Raw genomic sequence first — 21,751 nt, forward strand, 5'->3', positions numbered from 1 at the left:
GAGAGTCCTCCTGCCGATACAGGGGACATGGGTTCGTGCCCCGGTCCGGAGCGGCAGAGCCCGTGAGCCATGGCCGCTGAGCCTGTGCGTCCGGAGCCTGTGCTCCGCAACGGGAGAGGCCACAGCAGTGAGAGGCCCGCGTACCGCAAAAAAAAAAAAAAAGGATGGCAGTGATTCATCATAGTGTACCCATAGATCAGGTATATTTCTGGGACCATTTTCTTTATCAGGGCCATTGCTTTGGATGGATGGAGGAGGGAGGGTTAACTTCTTGTGAAAATCATTCAAATGTAATAACACAGCATGAGCTGTCAGATTATTTAAAAATCCTGAAAATTTATGGTATTCGATTTGACTCTGAGCTTTTTCTTTTAATTAAAGTAATCCATTAAGTGAAATCAACTAAATTCTAAATCAATTCGAGTTATGACAATCAACTTGGTACCATACCTAGGAAAGTGTCACAAAAATATCAGGTAATCAGATTATAACCTACTTCTTGGAATGTCATAGAAATATTTCTTTGTTCAACACATAATTTTAAATTAAACATTTATGTTAGCTGTAGCAATACAGATTTGCCAATCTGTTGTTGCAAAAGGTACATAGTCCCAAATGTTCAACAAAACTGATACAATTCAACAGTGTGGGAAAGGAAAAGTTAGATTTTTTTCCCATTTTCTTGTTGCTATGGCTCTAACAGCAGAGCCAAACATGGAGTGAAGCATGTGATTGGGAACGGGTTGTTTTAGCATTCAAATTATGTTTTGCAGGTGCTCAACAAATTAACTGATGATTTTTCCACCTCACCTGTGGATTGTGCCCTCCATGAAAGGATGCAGATTCTTCTTGGCCTTATCTTCTTGTATACCTCATCTCACTTGTCCATTAGTTTGTGCCTCTTGATATTGACAGCCATTCAGTGCAAAGATAAACTCTATTTTACGGTAAAGCTGTGCTATTCCATTATTGCTCTTAATTCTTTCTTTCAATTTATTTGGGTATTTGCTGGAGCAATGTATATTGGAACTGGCTGGGGGATTAACAATTCCGATTCTGTATCATAAGGAGTTATGTCCTGAGGGCTAGTCAAGAGCAATGATTGGCCATGCTGTGCAGTTTTCAGGAAACTAGGTAGGAGGACAAGAGTGAAGAGAAATATACAGTCCCTAGTCTGATGATCCAAGAAAATATTTGTGAAATTTACAAAAATGCAGCAAAGATGACTCAGCCCCATCATCTCAGCATTATTCTATTAGATCAAGCTTTCTGGATTTAGAAGTACCTCCCTCATCCTCCCATAGAACCTTCTCTATCAAACACATATAATCATATTGCACATTCACAGGCTCTTCTGAGAATATTAAATAGAAATAGACATTTAAAGGGGAAGTGCGGCATGTCTGGACTACTTTTCTCATTGCTGTCAGCTTCCTAGCTGGTATCATTCACCTGGACATAGATAGAGACTCTAATATATCATACACTATAGCTTCAAGTCAAGTAACAGATGGCATAATTTAATAAATGTGAAAAAGTCACAGTCAGGAAATAGGAGATTGTTTTTCTTTTAATACATGAATTAGGGTGAACATGTAAGACAGTGCTCTTCAACCAGTTGTTCATTTCTTCTAGCAAATTTCTTTATCTGCTGAGCTAAGTTTACTATTTAATAAAACCAGAATTAAATTTGTTTATAACTTGTTCATATATGAAAGAGTTTAGTGTAAGAATGATGCTGATAATTTGATTTTTAAGTATAAAACACATAACAAAAAATTGGTTGGTATTAACTGCGAAATTATTCTTTAAAAAAATTTGTTTCACCTGATGACCCAATCAGTTCCAGTAGAGACTTGGCTTAATAATTAGGACATAGAAAGGTATTCTATGTCTAAAAATTGTTTGGGTAAAGAAAATGGATTCTTTAAGAATAGAGTCAGTTTTTAATCATTGTATGTTGGAAGACACCACCAGTGAACTTCCTTTAATGATCTGAGAGTAAAATAAAGGATCAGTCTCTAAAATCTGGCTGTGACTAGACATAGTTCCTATTAGCAAAGAAACTGTGTGTTCGCTGTTTTCAGTACTACAGAAGCTATGCTACAGCTTGAGGAAACAAACTACTTCAGCAGGCACTGCTGGGCACACAGGCTGACCCTTAAAGAAAAGTAGGTGTTAGGGAGTTATGAATTCTGAAATGTTAGTTCCTTTGAGCATCACCCATTTTTCAAAGAGGAAACTTATCTTAGTTTTTGATTAAACATATAGTGTAAGAAAATAAACTTTTAGCAAACATTATATTGGCTTCTGCTTCTGGTAATGAAGAATAAGATATATAGACCAACCCTCCTCCTGAGATCACACAGAACATCTGAACAATATATTAAGGGAAAAAAATCTGTTCGAAAGAACAAAGGAGCTAAAAGATAATGAAGAATTGCAAGTTCAAGATCCTGAAGAAGAAAGAAATCCAAATAAATGAGCCCTACCTTTGAGATGTATCTCCCCCATGGACTTTTGCGAGTTCTGGAAGAATCAACTAAGACACTGAGAGGCTGAATCAATAGTTTGAAACTTCAGTAATCAGGGGGACAAAATGTGGAGTCCAGGGATCATAAGGAGGTTCCCTGGTAAATCACTGTGCTTAAGATTGGTACACTCAAGTGTGGAAGGTTTAGGAATACAAATGAAATGCAAATTAAATCATTTCAATTACTGAAATTGGAATAAGGTAATCTCAGAAAGCTAAGAGAAATGGATACCTGGCAAAAGCAAAATTATATCATTCTAAGATTTAAATTATTCATACAAACAACTTTTCAAATATGGTGTCCGTTACACAATAAAAAATAATAACCTGGTACAATCTAAATATCAGAACTAAACCATAAAACTCCCAGCAAAAAAAAAAAATAGGATAAATCTTCATGACTTTGGATTTGGCAGTGAGTTTTTAGGTAGGACATCAAAAGCATGAGCAACTAAAGAAAAAAATAAATAAGTAGACTTCATTAAAATTAAAAAGTTTGAGGCATCAAGGGACATTCTTAAGAAAGTAAAAAGGCAAATTAGAGAACTGGAAAAAAATATAGGACAATCACATATCTGCTAAGAATATATATATATTCTTATATATATAAGAATATATCCAGAATATATAAAGAACTCTTGCAACTCAATGACAATAAAACAAACAAAAAATGTTTTAATGGGCAAAGGACTTGAATGGACTTTTCTCCAAAGAGATATATGAATGGTCAGTAAACATATAAAAAGATGGTCAACATCATTAGCCATAAGAGAAATGCAAATCAAAACTATAATGAGGTATCACTTCACAGCTACTAGGATAGCTATAAGTAAGCATTATCATCATCACAAAAAATAGAAGCATTGTCAAGGATATGGGGAAATTGGAACCCTAGGTATTGCTGGTGGAAATGGAAAATGGTATAGGCACTGTGGAAAACAGTATGGTGTTTCCTCAAAGAATTAAACATAGAATTACCATATGGCCCAGCAATTTCATGCCTAGGTATATATCCAGAAGAATTGAAAACAGGGAACAAATAGATACTTCTATGTCAATGTTCACTGAAGCATTATTCACAATAGCCAAAAGGTAAAAAACACTGTATTAAACCCAGCATTTGATTATTCCTATTAACATTTTCCAGAGTCACATCAGTCAAGTGCTTTCACTGAAGTTGATATAGTGTTAGTTCATTGAAATTTCTTCTGTAATTAAGCCTTATATTGACCTTATTACTGATTTTTGTTATCAGGAAATCACTACATGAAAACATTAAGCTATAATGTCACTTAATTTATGTACTTAGTCTTTATATTTAACACAGTTTAAAATATAAATGATCAGATTTACAGCATTATAATTTACTAAAATAAAATGATGTATAAAAATTACAGAATGTTTAGTCATAAGAATTTATGTTGATAAAATTTTGTATACCTGTCACATAATCAAGGAGACTTGAGTAAGTCTCATGGCCAATATTTGCATCTGAAGATGTACTTTTCAAGTCAAATTTTGTATTCTTTCAAAAATTTGCAAAAAACCCCCACAAAACCTACAATATAATTCTTGCATTACAGAATTTAAAACTTTAGCCTTTCCTCTTGTGAAAATCTCCCAGAATTGTAAACCATATTATGCCATGTAAACATGTTTTTAATTAAGTCATTCTTATAATTTCATCTCCTATAGAAAAATGATCTCGATTTTAAAACTATTCAGTACAAAGGCAAAATGACAATGCCTACTAAAATACTTTTTACGTCTTTTTACATAGGCTTATGGATATATTAGAAGTAAATCTTAACACCAATTTAAATTGTTTCAAAACGTATTTTGAATTCAATCATTGTCCTCTAATCTGACAAATATGATTTAAAATATTTGGATATATTGGAATGGTAAAATTGACTTAGTCTTAGTTGTGCTATGTGATCAAATTTAGAAAAAAGAAATAGATACCTGACTTTAAAGGCCAGGTATTCCCAGAAATATATTTATATTAAGGGCAATTGACAAATTTATCTGAGAAATTCATAAGGTTAGAAACAGTGAAATATAATGACTGATTCCTTTCTTTTGTGTTTGTCTACATTCTTATGGAATAATAAAAATGCATCTCAATAATAAATTTTTACTTTTATGAGCATTACTACTATGTTTTTTTCATGTTTTATATTGGCAAAAATTTCACAAATACAAACAGATGAGTACCTATGATTTTAGAGCATATTTACATGTTCTCTTCATTAAGGTTATCTGTTATTCAGATATTAAACTAAGCTAAGGTTGTATGTTTGACAGTTTATGTTTATTTTTAAAGATTTGATATGATCTTTAATATTTCATTATTGTTAAGGGCGTACTAAAAAGCCAGTATGAGATTTTTCTATGTAAACTTGTCTTTCAGTAGGCACAGATAGCAGTTTAATACAGTTCTTTCTTAAATTCATGAATAGTCAGCTATGAAAAAGAATCTGCTTTACATGATTGTGATTTTCAAAATAATAGTCAATTCTCTCTTCAAAATAATCAGATTTTTACTGTGATTTTTAGTTAAGTTAAAAATACATTTTGCTGTGCTGCAACTTTTCTTTCCTTTTTAACTTCATTATTTTTAAAAATGCCAAAAGAAGAATTTTATGTATATGTGGTTTGCACAGGATACTGGTGGAATTATATATACTATTTTGGAAGACATTTTTTTTCTTGATGATTTGGAGTATACTGCTGTTTTTCTTATTTGATCTTATTCCAAATATCCAACATCTCAACGTTCCATTTAGTGATCACCAAAGCCATCATGCCAAAAAAGCCCAAGGCTATTAGAAGTTGGAATCATCTCAAATATACATAGTTGTTTGCATTCCTCTCTTAGCAATAACAAAAATGTGTCTTAATTTAGATTTTTAGACAGTTTCTCATTGTAAATGATCTCCTGTTCAATATTAGTGAAACATATTAAATGTCAATGGAAATAAGTATACATATCAAGTGTACATTTAAATGTACATATTTTATTTAAAATTTGATGTTTAAACTCCTGTGTTCGTAAGTGTAACACAGGTCAATTAATTTAGTCACATATATAAATATGTTATTTGGAGGCTTTTATCATTTAAATTTAAAAAAAATTGAAATACCGTTAATACTTTGGAAAACAAGAAAATGTATGAAGAACAAAAAGTCATGATTCTATACCCTGGAAAATCACTGTTAGCATTTGGATATATTTATTTCCAAAATTCTACTGGGTACTCTAGTTCACATTAGATCATGTTAAAATATTTCTTCTTTTAAAAAGTTTATCTTTATTAATCTACTTCTAGAATTATTAAACTTCAGTTAACAATATTCTGTAATTTAAAAAATTATACTATTATTTTAGATAATGGTGAGATAAATATAACTTTGCTGGTTATCTGTTTTGCTGAAATTTTGTACATGTTTTGGATGGCTTCCCTTAAAATAAATTCTGAGACATAAAAATGCAATAACAATTATTGTGGATATTTTATGATTTTTCAGCTTTCTGGTGGCTTTCCCAAAAGATGCAATGATTTACTCTTGTCTAAGTGTATATCATTTTTGTGCCAAACATTTTTGTGTCATCTTAACTGTTTCTAAGTGTAAGTTCAATGGTATTATATATATTCATAATGTTGTACAACCATCATCCCCATCTATCTCCAGGACTCTCTTTACCTTGTAAAAGTGAAACTCTATATTCCCTAAACAAAACTCCCTATTTCTCTCTCTCCCAGGGACTGGCAACCACCATTCTACTATCTATCTCAGTGATTTTCACTACTTACGTAATTTATTAACTGGAACCATACAGTATTTGTCTTTTTGTTACAGGCTTATTTCACTTAGCTAATGTCTTCCAGGCTCATTTATGTCGTAGCATATATAGGAATTTCTTTCTTTTTTAAGGCTGAATAACATTCCATTAAATGTATATACCACATTTTGCCTATCCAATCATCGGTCAATGAACAGTTAGGTTGCTTCCAAGTGTCCACTGATGGATGTCAATGTACTTCCAAACAGTTAGGCTTTAGGCTATCGTGAAGAATGCTGCTAGGAACATTGGTATACAAATTTCTCTTCCAGATCCTCCTCTTAATCATTTTGGGTATATATTCAGAAGTGGAATCCTGGATCATAATTACTCCACAGCCTCACCAGTGCTTGTTATTTATGGTTTTTGATAGCAGCCATTCTACCAGGTATGGAGTGATATCTCATTGTAGTTTTGATTTGCATTTCTCTACTGATTAATGATGTTGAACATCTTTTCACTTGCTTATTAGCCATTTTGATATCTTCTTTGGAGATATAAATGTATTTAATACTACAAGAAAACCAAAGGCCTCTTTCTATCCTGTATTTGTGGGTTATTATTTAAGTGATGCCAATGATGTTTTTAGGTTGCCTGTATTTTTAACATAGTCATTTATTTCTGAATGAATTATGCAAAAATAATTTGGAAGTTAACGAGCTCTGCGTGAACATCATGAATTAACTTTTCATCTTCCTTCAGAGAATCAGTTAGGATATGAAGGTGCTGAAAACTAAATCTACAACAGTTGGCAAGTGAGGAATCTTGCACACTTTCGAGTTTGAAAAGCCCATTTCTAGTCTTATGTGGATCTTAGATATTCTTAATTTACATTTAAAAACTATGAAAACATTTAGGCCTCAGAGAAAAGTTTCCTTGTCTCTTGAATTCACAAATTTACCCTCTGTGCCCAAATCTTTCACATGTGTTTGTCTTAATATTTATAAATTCTTTAAGTTAAAGTAATTTATACCCACTTGTATTTTAAGAAACATTTAATCTGAAACAATAACAAACTTGAATTTAAGCATCACCAAACTTACTTTTCTTTCTGGAATAATTTGTGTGAATTTAAATGTGAATATTTAAATTCCCTAATATATTCCACAAAAGGTCATTTTCTTATTTCTTCCTGACAATCCCTATATCTCACATATACCTATATCAGAATATCAAAAGAAAGAGTGAGAAAAAGTGAGGAAGGAAGGAAGGGAAAATAAACTGCTCTGTAATGAAGATTGAGTAATGGTGACAACAGTTTTTTTTGTTGTTCAGTTTGGATAAAAATAGCTTATGGTAAAATGTAGCTTTAATGTAACAAGAACTTTTATATTCATCACTGAATACGATAAATGCTTTGGGGAAGAAGCATTCAAATATGTACATCTATAAAATGTTAAGTCTCACATGAATTTAAGAAAAAAATCACTTTGTAAATGACAGAATAATGAAACTAAGTGATGCAGGTGCTTTGGCCAAGGTTTCATAGCTAGTGGGTGGCAAGGCTTGGGACTCATGTATTCCGCCTACCAGCCTGGGACTTCCACTGTAACATGCTACCTTGCACAAGTCAAGAATAACATCAAAGAGAGGAGCTTGACGTAGCTCTTACAGTTCATCCTGCTTGCTGATTTTAGTCATTACTTTGCTATTGGTGAACACGTGCACTCTCCCTGCTTTTATCTAATTGTAATCAAGACCTCTTCAGATTTTCTTCAGGAGCTTATTAGAATAATAGATCAACAAAGGAATTTATGCTCTCGGATTTTATATAAGGTAACCTTTCATGATTCTCTAATAAAAATTAAAGTAGTTGTGTTATTTAATTATGAAAGATGTGACCTCATTTCAGCTTTCCTATCAGGCAAGTTTTGAAGCTGACACTTCAATTGAGTTTACCCAAGGGTTCATAAGCTTGGAGTGTTAAACACAAGCAGCTATCAAAGCACAGGCATCATCACAGACTCCCCATACCTAATTACTACAAGTGAAAAGTTTCCTCCTGAGAGAGACCACTTTCATTCCAAATCTGACAGGTAGAAATTAGTTGCCTAATGGAATGGAATAGTTCTGCAAATTAAAGGAATTAAGTGTGCTTTTTAAAGTTTAAGCTCCCTCTAAATTAGATTTTAATTTGGATCCAAATGTGAAAAGGTTGATGGCATAAAGCAGCTTAGTTTGGCCTGGAGTCAGTTATTTTATATTGCCCTTCTCCAGGTATAGTGTGTGTCTTTTATAGCCGCCAGCCATTATGGGGCAGAAAAACTGTCATGCCTTTATCAAGGGGAGTTTTCCTGAGAGCACTATGTCACTTTGGAATATTGCTAAATGGTTTGCTTCTCTCCTAAGCAACTTCACCATCACAGAGACATCAAAAGTGGAACAAGGATGAGTTAGTGTGTGTGTATGTGTACTTTAAAAAAATATATTGTTAAAAAGAAGAGTAATGAAGAAAGTTTTAGCCCATCAGAAGTGGAATACAATAAAGTGACAATTTATGCAGCCCAATTGTAGCGTGATTCCTTTCTCAAGTGATAAAACAGCAATACCAAAGAAATCAGTAAGGAGATTCTTATAATAGGTAATATACCAACAGATCAAAGTAACTGATGGAAGACTCTGCAGAACATCTATTTCATTCAATAAACATAAATATACTAGGAGTGTGTCCAATGATACTCAAAGGGTAGCTGTGGATGTTATCGGTATACATATGAATTGAGAACTTCAGTTTATTATTCTAAATGAATACATATATTCCTTATATTTGAGGACATATCACACTTAACTCTAGTAGGAACAAGATTTTTCTAAATATTTTTTAAAACTTTCAGATGAAAAACCCAGATAACCATGAAACAACCCAATTAGTCTTTAAACACCTCTTAATATGCACATAATGATAATGACATGTTATCATCATGCCAATATTGGTATATGGAGTCCAATTGATGAAATGGTGATAGGGAAGGAAGGCTTGTGTTAGGGTGTAAGAGAACAGGTAAAGGTATTTCACAGGTAATGACCACTCAATAAATGCCTTCTGGGCAACAGGGTTGAAAATATATTGTTTAACACTCAAACTGGAAAATATCCTTCATTTCTCACCCAAAACAAAGTCAGCCTATTGCTTCTCTATCACTAATGGCCAAGAACTGTGTTGTTCCTGGGTAACAGATCATTTCCAGAACATTCTTTAGAAGGAAGAATCTCTTTAATACCTGGCATTAACACTGACTTGCTAAGGAGGTGGTTAATAGGGAAAGGTATGAGAGAAAACCGACTTCAACAAAAGGGTTCTGCTCAAGTTAGAGTTTCAGACAGTTGAGTCTCACTTTTGCCCTGAGAGCCTTTACCGGTAAGGGGTTGTGTGTGTGTGCTTCACAAAGTGAGAAGATAAGAAATCAAGGCCCAGCGCTAACATAGGAGGGAAGTTTAACAGAAATCTTCACCACATGAAGCCAGGATCCAGAAGGGTCCACACTCAGGGTAAATGTGAAACTGATGTCCACCTACCACCATGAAGCTTGACTGTAATAGTCTACAAAGAAGGGCTTTCTGTCGATTCTGTTCTTTGTTTGCTTGTTTAGTTTTGTGCCATTGTTTTCTTTGGCATTAAGTGGGCTAGATATAAAACAGTAAAGGTAAAAACAAAGTCCCTGAGAAGTTGTGGTCACAGCTCAGCCACCATTCCTCTAGCAGACATCTGTAGCCTGGATAAGCTAGGTAGCTTAAAACCACACTTGGTTTGAGGTGGCTCTCAACAGATTTTATGCACAGTTGCATGGAAGAATCAAATGTAAATCCTTTGTGGATGAAGATCTTTTATCCTAGGCCCAGAGAATTCTGAGTTTTAAGCATAGTGACCAACACCAGCACTCAATCAAAAATACTATTAATGAGTTCAGCAGAAGCAAGAAGTACAGTAGGTGCAACCTTGACTTCCATCATTACTGGAAGCAGAAATTCACTAATATAAGTTTAAAACAGAGAAGAGAGAAATTATAAGGTTATAAGGCAATAAAAGTATTTGAGAGATAAAAGCTGACTCCAAAACTGATGAGATAAATCATTTAAAAAAAAACAACTAATGGCTTACTAGAATAAATAAAATAAATTTTAGATAGAGGTAGTTGAGCTGAAGGAAACAAAGATAAATTTTTTAAAGAGAAAAAGGACAAAGGACTAGATCTAGAACATGAAAAGAATTTCTAAACCTCAATAACAAAATAAAGTAATAGATAAATGGTCAATGTCAATCATATCTCAAAAAAAAAAAAACTGGAAAAAGAAAAAAAGGTCAAAAGACTTGCTTAGACATGCCACTAAAGAGAAAATCTAAATGGTTAACCATGTTGGATATAAGGGAGAAAAATTAAAGCCTTAATGAGATACTATAAAATAGACAAAATTTAAAATTTTATATTAACTACTGTTGGCAAGGAACAGTGCAACAGGAACTCTCAGGGCTGGTGAGAATATACATTGATTCAATCTTTTTATATAATAGTTTGGCATTACCTAGTAAAGTTGGGTAAACAGATACCAGACACCCATCAGTTTCAAACCTAGGTATATATCATAAAGTTATGTGTGCACAAGAATGCTGGGATAGTTAAAAAAGAATGTTCACGTCAGTGATGTTCTCAATACTCAAAGCTAGACATCATCCAACTGTCCAGACATCAACTGTAGAAGGGATAAATAAATTGTAGTGTATTCATAGAAAAGTAAGAGTACTATAAAAATAAATGCATTGTAGCTAAACAAAAAAGCATAGGTGTTTTTACAAACATAATGTTGAGTGAAAGAAGCAAGATACAAACATTATATTATGTGAAATTCATTTTGTATAAAGTTAAACTAAATTGTACATGGATGAATGCCCATTTAGTAAAAGAATAAAGAAAAAGAGGAAATTGTTATTACAAATGATAATTTTTGTGCCTTTTGTATGCACAACCACTTTCCTTCCCCTATCTAGTCTCTTCTGAAAGAAACAGCCAGAACTTCAAGTTTCTAGCCATGGGATTCCTTGACACAGGAGAGAAGACACCACTTTTGTGGTTACACTGCTCAAAAATCGAGTCATCAAGATACATAAAGAATAGTTATTAGGTAAGAAAATAGTCTTCTATTTACAATGTGACAATCTTATGTGTCAATAAAACTGGGCCAGGGGTGTCCAAATATTTGGTCAAACACTATTATCGGTGTTTCTGCTAGGGTTTTTTTGGGATGTGATTAATATTTAAATTGGTAGATCTCACCATTCGATTAAATTAACATTTTAATTAATAAAGTAGATTACCTTCTATAATGTGGTTAGGCTTTATCCAACCAGTTGAAGGCCTGAATAGACTATAAAGACCAACCCTTCTCTGCATAAGAGGACTCTCTAGCCCTCTGTCTTCAGATTTCACATCAACACTGGATCTTCATGCCTGATGGCGTTTGATCTGGAACACTGGCTTTCCCTGGGGCTCCCACACCACTAGCCCACTTTGCAGACTTTGAACTTACCAGACTCCATAATTATGTCAGCCAATTCTTTATGATAAATATTTACTTATTATCTCTTTCTCTCTCTCTTTTTCTGTCTATCACCTATCATCTCCTATTGATTTTATTTCTATAGAGAACTCTAATACCTAAGTGTAATAGAAGTATGGCTGTGTTCCATGGATAAGACTCTGATATTAGAAGAATGGAAGAGGATGGATATTGATACCTCATTTATATGTAGCTCCCTGGGAATAGCTGGTACTCTGAAGATGGTGGTTGCACTGTTGCCCATAATTGATCTGTTAAATGACATTTCCTTGGAAATGATAGTCAAGGTCCAGTAGCCTCATTTGGGGAAGAGGGTAAACATGCTGCCAACATGTAGTAATGGACCAAAAAGAGCATCCTAATGAAAATTACAGTTGATGAGTCCACAAAACATTTCTAAGTACTGACCCTACATCCCTCTTTCTCACCTCTGTCCTACAATAAAGAGATATGTTCTCACATGTCTAAAATTAGATGTTCAGTTACCTAGGCAAATGGAGACTAATTCCGACTTAATTTAAGGAAAAGAAGGAAATAATCTTAACCATTCATCCAAGTGAAATGGAGTAGTTTATCCTTATTACACAAAAGAAAGAAAATAAGCCATACTTATTTAACTTTTAACTGTAAATCCTCTATAAAAGTAAGCCTTCCCTTTTTTACTATATTCAACTCATACAAAAGTATGTATTTTTTAAATCAGAAAAAGGATAATTGTTTAGGCAAATTATATCTAAGGCTAATAGAAGGAATTCACTAGTCCTATTTACATATAAACCTATTCATACTACCTACGTGTAATGTATCAGTGAAACAGATAACATAAATGATAAAAAACATAATTTATTTAGTAGTAAAAAGAACACATCCAGTTTGATTATTCATAGCCAAACCATAAAACTGTTAGTTGTACTAAAAATACTTACAGAGCTTTGAAGGTAAGCAGAAATCTAGAAATTTCTTGCCCTGATACTGGCCTAGGAAATTTTGAAGCTTCCTTTAAACTTGCGCTTTTCTAGAATGCCCTTTTCTCTCCTTCCCAAATGTCTTGTTCTCTCCCAGGCAAGCCATCATTCAGCATTTAAGGCCCCAAACCAAAAATCACTGAAAAATTTTAAATTTTAACCTGGCTTCCTAAGCATTACTTTATATTTTTCATGTGAAAAAAATATATACTGGTAATTTTATCTTTTGCATTGAATTTGTACATTAATTTGGAATGCATATAGTGTAGTTAAAGTTTATATTTTTTAAATTAATTATTTTCTATTGAAGTATAGTTGATTTACAATGTTGTATTCATTTCAGGTGTACAGCAAAATGATTCAGTTATACATACATATATGTCAATTTTTTTCAGATTCTTTTCCCTTATAGGTTATTACAAAATTTTGAGCATAGTTCCCTGTGCTATACAGTAGGTTTTTTGGTTATCTATTTTATATATAGTAGTGTGTATATGTTAATCTTTAAATCTTCAGGGATTCTCTCCCACTTTATTCATTCATTAAAAATTTATTGACTGACTCAACAGCAAAAAAACAACCTGATTCAAAAATGGATAAAGGGCTAGAACAGACGTTTCTCTAAAGAAGGTATAAAAAATATAAGCACATAAAACGATGCTCCACAGCACTAATCATTAGGCAAATGCAAATCAAAACTATAGTGAGATAATATCTCATACCCATTAGGACCGGCTACTATCAAAAATCATAAAATAGGGAGATGAGGGGAAGATAGCAGAAGAGTAAGACGCGGAGATCACCTTCCTCCCCACAGATACAACAGAACTACATCTACACGTGGAACAACTCCTACAGAACACCTACTGAACGCTGGCAGAAGACCTCAGACCTCCCAAAAGGCAAGAAACTCCCCATGTACCTGGGTAGGGCAAAAGAAAAAGCAGAGACAAAAGGATAGGCACGGGCCCTGCACCAGTGGGAGGGAGCTGTGAAGGAGGAAAGGTTTCCATACACTAGGAAGCCCCTTCGCAGGCGGAGGCTGCGGGTGGTGGAGGGGGGAGCTACAAAGCCGCGGAGGCGAGCGCAGCAACAGGGGTGTGGAGGGCAAAGCGGGGAGATTCCCGCACAGAGGATCGGTGCCGACCGGCACTCACCAGCCCGAGAGGCTTGTCTGCGCACCCACCGGGGCGGGTGGGGCTGCGAGCTGAGGCTCGGGCTTTGGTCGGAGCACAGGGAGAGGACTGGGGTTGGCTGCGTGAACACAGTCTGAAGGGGTTAGCGCACCACGGTTAGCCGGGAGGGAGTCCGGGAAAAGGGCTGGAGCTGCCGAAGAGGCAAGAGACTTTTTCTTACCACTTTGTTTCCTGGTGCACGAGGAGAGGGGATTAAGAGCGCTGCTTAAAGGAGCTCCAGAGACGGGCGTGAGCCGTGGCTAAAAGTGCGGACCCCAGAGACGGGCAGGAGACGCTAAGGCTGCTGCTGCCACCGCCAGGAAGCCTGTGTGTGAGTACAGGTCACTATCCACACTTCCTTTGTGGGAAGCCTGTGCAGCCCGCCACCGCCAGGTTCCCGGGATCCAGGGACAACCTCCCTGGGAGAAGGCACGGCGCGCCTCAGGCTGGTGCAATGTCACGCCGGCCTCTGCCGCTGCAGGCCCGCCCCACACTCCGTGCCCCTCCCTCCCCCCCAGCCTGAGTGAGCCGGAGCCCCCAATCAGCGGCTCCTTCAACCCTGTCCTGTCTGAGCGAAAAACAGATGCCCTCCGGCGACCTACACGCAGAGGCGGGGCCAAATCCAAAGCTGAGCCCCTGGGAGCTGTGAGAACAAAGAAGAGAAAGGGAAATCTCTCCCAGCAGCCTAAGAAGCAGCGGATTAAAGCTCCACAATCAACTTGATGTACCTGCATCTGTGGAATACCTGAATAGACAAGGAATCATCCCAAATTGAGAAGGTGGACTTTGAGAGCAAGATTTATGATTTTTTCCCCTTTTCCTCTTTTTGTGAGTGTGTATGTGTATGCTTCTGTGTGAGATTTTGTCTGTATAGCTTTGCTTCCGTCCGTTTTGGTGTTTAAAAAATTTTTTTTCTTAATAATTAATTTTAATTTAATAACTTTATTATATTTTACTCTATCTTATTTTACTTTACCTTCATTCTTTCTTGCTTTTTTCCTTCCTTCTCTCCTTTCTTCCTTCCTTCCTTCCTCCCACCGTCCCTCTTTCCCTCCCTCCCTCCTTTCTTTCTTTCTTTCCTTCTTCCCTTCTTTTCTTCTTTCTTTCTTCCTTCCTTTCTTTCTTTCCTTCTTTCTTTCTTCCTGCTTCTACTAATTCTTTCTTTCTACTTTTTCTCCCTTTATTCTGAGCCATGTGGATGAAAGGCTCTTGGTGCTGCAGCCAGGAGTCAGTGCTGAGCCTCTGAGGTGGGAGAGCCAACTTCAGGGCACTGGTCAACAAGAGACCTCCCAGCTCCACATAATATCAAACGGCGAAAATCTCCCAGAGATCTCAATCTCAATACCAGCACCCAACTTCACTCAACGACCAGCAAGCTACAGTGCTGGACACCCTATGCCAAACAACTAGCAAAACAGGAACACAACCCCACCCATTAGCAGAGAGGCTGTCTAAAATCATATTAAGTCCACAGACATCCCAAAACACACCACCAGATGTGGACCTGCCCACCAGAGAGACAAGATCCAGCCTCATCCACCAGAACACAGGCAGTAGTCCCCTCCACCAGGAAGCCTACATAACCCACTGAACCAACCTTAGCCACTGGGGACAGACACCAAAAACAACGGGAACTACGAACCTGCAGCCTGTAAAAAGGAGACCCCAAACACAGTAAGATAAGCAAAATGAGAAGACAGAAAAACACACAGCAGATGAAGGAGCAAGATAAAAACCCACCAGACCTAACAAATGAAGAGGAAATAGGCAGTCTACCTGAAAAAGAATTCAGAGTAATGATAGTAAAGATGATCCAAAATCTTGGAAATAGAATAGACAAAATGCAAGAAACATTTAACAAGGACCTAGAAGAACTAAAGATGAAACAAACAATGATGAACAACACAATAAATGAAATTAAAAATACTCTAGATGGGATCAATAGCCGAATAACTGAGATAGAAGAACAGATAAGTGACCTGGAAGGTAAAATAGTGGAAATAACTACTGCAGAGCAGAATAAAGAAAAAAGAATGAAAAGAACTGAGGACAGTCTCAGAGACCTCTGGGACAACATTAAACGCACCAACGTTCGAATTTTAGGGGTTCTAGAAGAAGAAGAGAAAAAGAAAGGGACTGAGAAAATATTTGAAGAGATTATAGTTGAAAACTTCCCTAATATGAGAAAGGAAATAGTTAATCAAGTCCAGGAAGCACAGAGCATCCCATACAGGATAAATCCAAGGAGAAATACGCCAAGACACATATTAATCAAACTGTCAAAAATTAAATACAAAGAAAGCATATGAAAAGAAGCAAGGGAAAAACAAGAAATAACACACAAGGGAATCCCCATAAGGTTAACAGCTGATCTTTCAGCAGAAACTCTGCAAGCCAGAAGGGAGTGGCAGGACATATTTAAAGTGATGAAGGAGAAAAACCTGCAACCAAGATTACTCTACCCAGCAAGGACTTCATTCAGATTTGATGGAGAAATTAAAACCTTTACAGACAAGCAAAAGTTGAGAGAGTTCAGCACCACCAAACCAGCTTTACAACAAATACTAAAGGAACTTCTGTAGGCAAGAAACACAAGAGAAGGAAAAGACGTAAAATAATGAACCCAAAACAATTTAGAAAATGGGAATAGGAACATACATATCGATAATTACCTTCAGTATAAATGGACTAAATGCTCCCACCAAAAGACACAGATTGGCTGAGTGGATACAAAAACAAGACCCATATATATGCTGTCTACAAGAGACCCACTTCAGACCTAGAGACACATACAGACTGAAAGTAAGGGGATGGAAAAAGATATTCCATGCTAATGGAAGCCAAAAGAAAGCTAGAGTAGCAATTCTCATATCAGACAAAATAGAATTTAAAATAAAGACTATTACAAGAGACAAAGAAGGACACTACATAATGATCAAGGGATCGATCCAAGAAGAAAATATAACAATTGTAAATATTTATGCACCCAACATAGGAGCCCCTCAATACATAAGGCAAATACTAACAGCCATAAAAGGGGAAATTGACAGTAACACATTCATAGTAGGGGACTTTAATACCCTACTTTCACCAATGGACAGATCATCGAAAATGAAAATAAATAAGGAAACACAACCTTTAAATGATACATTAAACAAGATGGACTTAATTGATATTTATAGGACACTCCATCCAAAAACAACAGAATACACATTTTTCTCAAGTGCTCATGGAACATTCTCCAGGATAGATCATATCTTAGGTCACAAATCAAGTCTTGGTAAATTTAAGAAAATTGAAATTGTATCAAGTATCTTTTCCAACCACAACACTATGAGACTAGATATCAATTACAGGAAAAGATCTGTAAAAAATACAAACACATGGAGGCTAAATAATACACTACTTAATAACGAAGTGATCACTGAAGAAATAAAGAGGAAATAAAAAAATACCTCAAAACAAATGACAATGGAGACAAAACGACCCAAAACCTATGGGATGCAGCAAAAGCAGTTCTAAGAGGGAAGTTTATAGCAATACAAGCCCACCTTAAGAAACAGGAAACATCTCGAATAAACAACCTAACCTTGCACCTAAAGCAATTAGAGAAAGAAGAACAAAGAAACCCCAAAGTTAGCAGAAGGAAAGAAATCATGAAAATCAGATCAGAAATAAATGAAAAAGAAATGAAGGAAACGATAGCAAAGATCAATAAAACTAAAAGCTGGTTCTTTGAGAAGATAAACAAAATAGATAAACCATTAGCCAGACTCATCCAAAAAAAAAGGGAGAAGACTCAAATCAATAGAATTAGAAATGAAAAAGGAGAAGTAACAACTGACACTGCAGAAATACAAAAGATCATGAGAGATTACTACAAGCAACTCTATGCCAATAAAATGGACAACCTGGAAGAAATGGACAAATTCTTAGAAATGCAAAACCTGCCAAGTCTGATTCAGGAAGAAATAGAAAATATGAGCAAACCAATCACAAGCACTGAAATTGAAACTGTCATTAAAAATCTTCCAACAAACAAAAGCCCAGGACCAGATGGCTTCACAGGCGAATTCTATCAAACATTTAGAGAACAGCTAACACCTATCCTTCTCAAACTCTTCCAAAATATAGCAGAGGGAGGAACACTCCCAAATTCATTCTACGAGGCCACCATCACCTTGATACCAAAAACAGACAAGGATGTCACAAAGAAAGAAAACTACAGGCCAATATCACTGATGAACATAGATGCAAAAATCCTCAACAAAATACTAGCTAACAGAATCCAACAGCACATTAAAAGGATCATACACCATGATCAAGTGGGGTTTATTCCAGGAATGCAAGGATTCTTCAATATACGCAAATCAATCAATGTGATAAACCATATTAACAAATTGAAGAATAAAAACCATATGATCATCTCAATAGATGCAGAGGAAGCTTTTGACAAAATTCAACACCCATTTATGATAAAAACCCTGCAGAAAGTAGGCATAGACCAAACTTTCCTCAACATAATAAAAGCCATATATGACAAACCCACAGCCAACATCATCCTCAATGGTGAAAAACTGAAAGCATTTCCACTAAGATCAGGAACAAGACAAGGTTGCCCACTCTCACCACTCTTATTCAACACAGTTTTGGAAGTTTTAGCCACAGCAATCAGAGAAAAAAAAGAAATAAAAGGAATCCAAATCAGAAAAGAAGAAGTAAAGCTGTCACTGTTTGCAGATGACATGATACTATACATAGAGAATCCTACAGATGATACCAGAAAACTACCAGAGCTAATCAATGAATTTGGTAAAGTTGCAGAATACAAAATTAATGCACAGAAATCTCTGGCATTCCTATACACCAATGATGAAAAATCTGAAAGTGAAACCAAGAAAACACTCCCATTTACCATTGCAACACAAAGAATAAAATATCTAGGAATAAACCTACCTAAGGAGACAGAGGACCTGTATGCAGAAAATTATAAGACACTGATGAAAGAAATTAAAGATGATACAAATAGATGCAGAGATATATCATGTTCTTGGATTGGAAGAATCAACATTGTGAAAATGACTCTACTACCCAAAGCAATCTATAGATTCAATGCAATCCCTATCAAAGTACCACTGGCATTTTTCACAGAACTAGAACAAAAACTTTCACAATTTGTATGGAAACACAAAAGACCCCGAATAGCCAAAGCAATCTTGAGAATGAAAAATGGAGCTGGAGGAATCAGGCTCCCTGACTTCAGACTATACTACAAAGCCACACAAATCAAGACAGTATGGTACTGGCACAAAAACAGAAAGATAGATCAATGGAACAAGATAGAAAGTCCAGAGATAAATCCACGCACATATGGTCACCTTACCTTTGATAAAGGAGGCAGGAATGTACAGTGGAGAAAGGACAGCCTCTTCAATAAGTGGTGCTGTGAAAACTGAACAGGTACATGTAAAAGTATGAGATTAGACCACTCCCTAATACCATAACAAAAATAAGCTCAAAATGGATTAAAGACCTAAATGTAAGGCCAGAAACTATCAAACTCTTAGAGGAAAACATAGGCAGAACACTCTATGACATAAATCACAGCAAGATCCTTTTTGACTCACCTCCTAGAGAAACGGAAATAAAAACAAAAATAAACAAATGAGACCTAATGAAACTTCAAGGCTTTTGCACAGCAAAGGAAACCATAAACAAGACCAAAAGACAACCCTCAGAATGGGAGAAAATATTTGCAAATGAAGCAACTGACAAAGAACTAATCTCCAAAATTTATAAGCAGCTCATGCAGCTCAATAACAAAAGACCAAACAACCCAATCCAAAAATGGGCAGACGACCTAAATAGACATTTCTCCAAAGAAGATATACAGACTGCCAACAAACACATGAAAGAATGCTCAACATCATTAATCATTAGAGAAATGCAAATCAAAACTACAATGAGATATCATCTCACACCAGTCAGAATGGCCATCATCAAAAATTCTAGAAACAATAAATGCTGGAGAGGGTGTGGAGAAAAGGGGACACTCTTGCACTGCTGGTGGGAATGTGAACTGGTACAGCCACTATGGAGAACAGTATGGAGGTTCCTTAAAAAACTAAAAATAGAACTACCATATGACCCAGCAATCCCACTACTGGGCATATACCCTGAGAAAACCAAAATTCAAAAAGAGTCATGTACCAAAATGTTCATTGCAGCTCTATCTACAATAGCACAGAGATGGAAACAACATAAGTGCCCATCATCGGATGAATGGATAAAAAAGATGTGGCACATATATACAATGGAATATTACTCAGCCATAAAAAGAAACGAAATCGAGCTATTTGTAATGAGGTGGATAGACCTAGAGTCTGTCATACAGAGTGAAGTAAGTCAGAAGGAGAAAGACAAATAGTGTATGCTAAGATATATATATGGAATTTAAGAAAAAAAAATGTCATGAAGAACCTAGGGGTAAGACAGGAATAAAGACACAGACCTACTAGAGAATGGACTTAAGGATATGGGGAGGGGGAAGGGTGAGCTGTGACAAATCGAGAGAGAGGCATGGACATATATACACTACCAAACGTAAGGTAGATAGCTAGTGGGAAGCAGCCGCATAGCACAGGGAGGTCAGCTCGGTGCTTTGTGATCGCCTGGAGCGGTGGGATAGGGAGGGTGGGAGGGAGGGAGACGCAAGAGGGAAGAGATATGGGAACATATGTATATGTATAACTGATTCACTTTGTTAAAAAGCAGAAACTAACACACCATTGTAAAGCAATTATACCCCAGTAAAGATGTTAAAAAATAAATCATAAAATAACAAGTGTTGAGGATGTGGAGTAATTAGAACCCTGCACACTGTTGGTGGGATTGTAAAATGGTACAGCCACTGTGGAAAACAGTATTACAGTTCCTCAAAAATTAAAAATAAAATTACCAGATTATCTAGCAATTGTACTTCTGGGCATATACCCAAAAGAATTGAAGGTTAAGTTTGGAAGAGCTATTTGTACACCCATGTTCATAGCAGCATATTTACAATTGCTAAAATGTGGAAGCAACCCAAGTATCCATCGTCAGATGATTGGATAAGCACAATGTGGTATATACATACAATGGAATGCTATTCAGCCTTACAAAGGAAGGAAATTCTGACATATGCTGCAGCATGAATGAACCTCGAGAACATTATGCTATATGAAATAAGCCAGTCACAAAAAGACCAATATTGTATTACTCTACTGATAAGAAGTACTTGAAATAGTCAAAATCATAGATACAGAAAGTTGAATTGTAGTTACCAGGGGCTGTGGGAGAGCAGTAAGTAGGGCGTTATTGTTTAAGGGGTATAGAGTTTCAGTTTTACAAATTATAAGTTTTGGAGATGAATGACAGGGATGGTGGCATAACATTATGAGTGTATTTAATGCCCCTGGACTGTACACTTAAAAATGGTTAAGGTGGCAAGTTATATGCTATGTATATTTTACCACAACAAAAAAAAATTGGGAAAAATGCTTTGACTATGTACTTTATGCTAGATATAATCTTAGACTTACAAGGATGAACAAGAATGAAAATCCCTCAAACTTTTTACTGTCTAACGGAGGACACGAAATAGAGCAAAATATTGGAGTGGGGAACTACAGAGGTACTT

Source organism: Phocoena phocoena, chromosome 13 (genome assembly GCF_963924675.1).
Source record: "Phocoena phocoena chromosome 13, mPhoPho1.1, whole genome shotgun sequence".
Classification (NCBI taxonomy): Eukaryota; Metazoa; Chordata; class Mammalia; order Artiodactyla; family Phocoenidae; genus Phocoena; species Phocoena phocoena.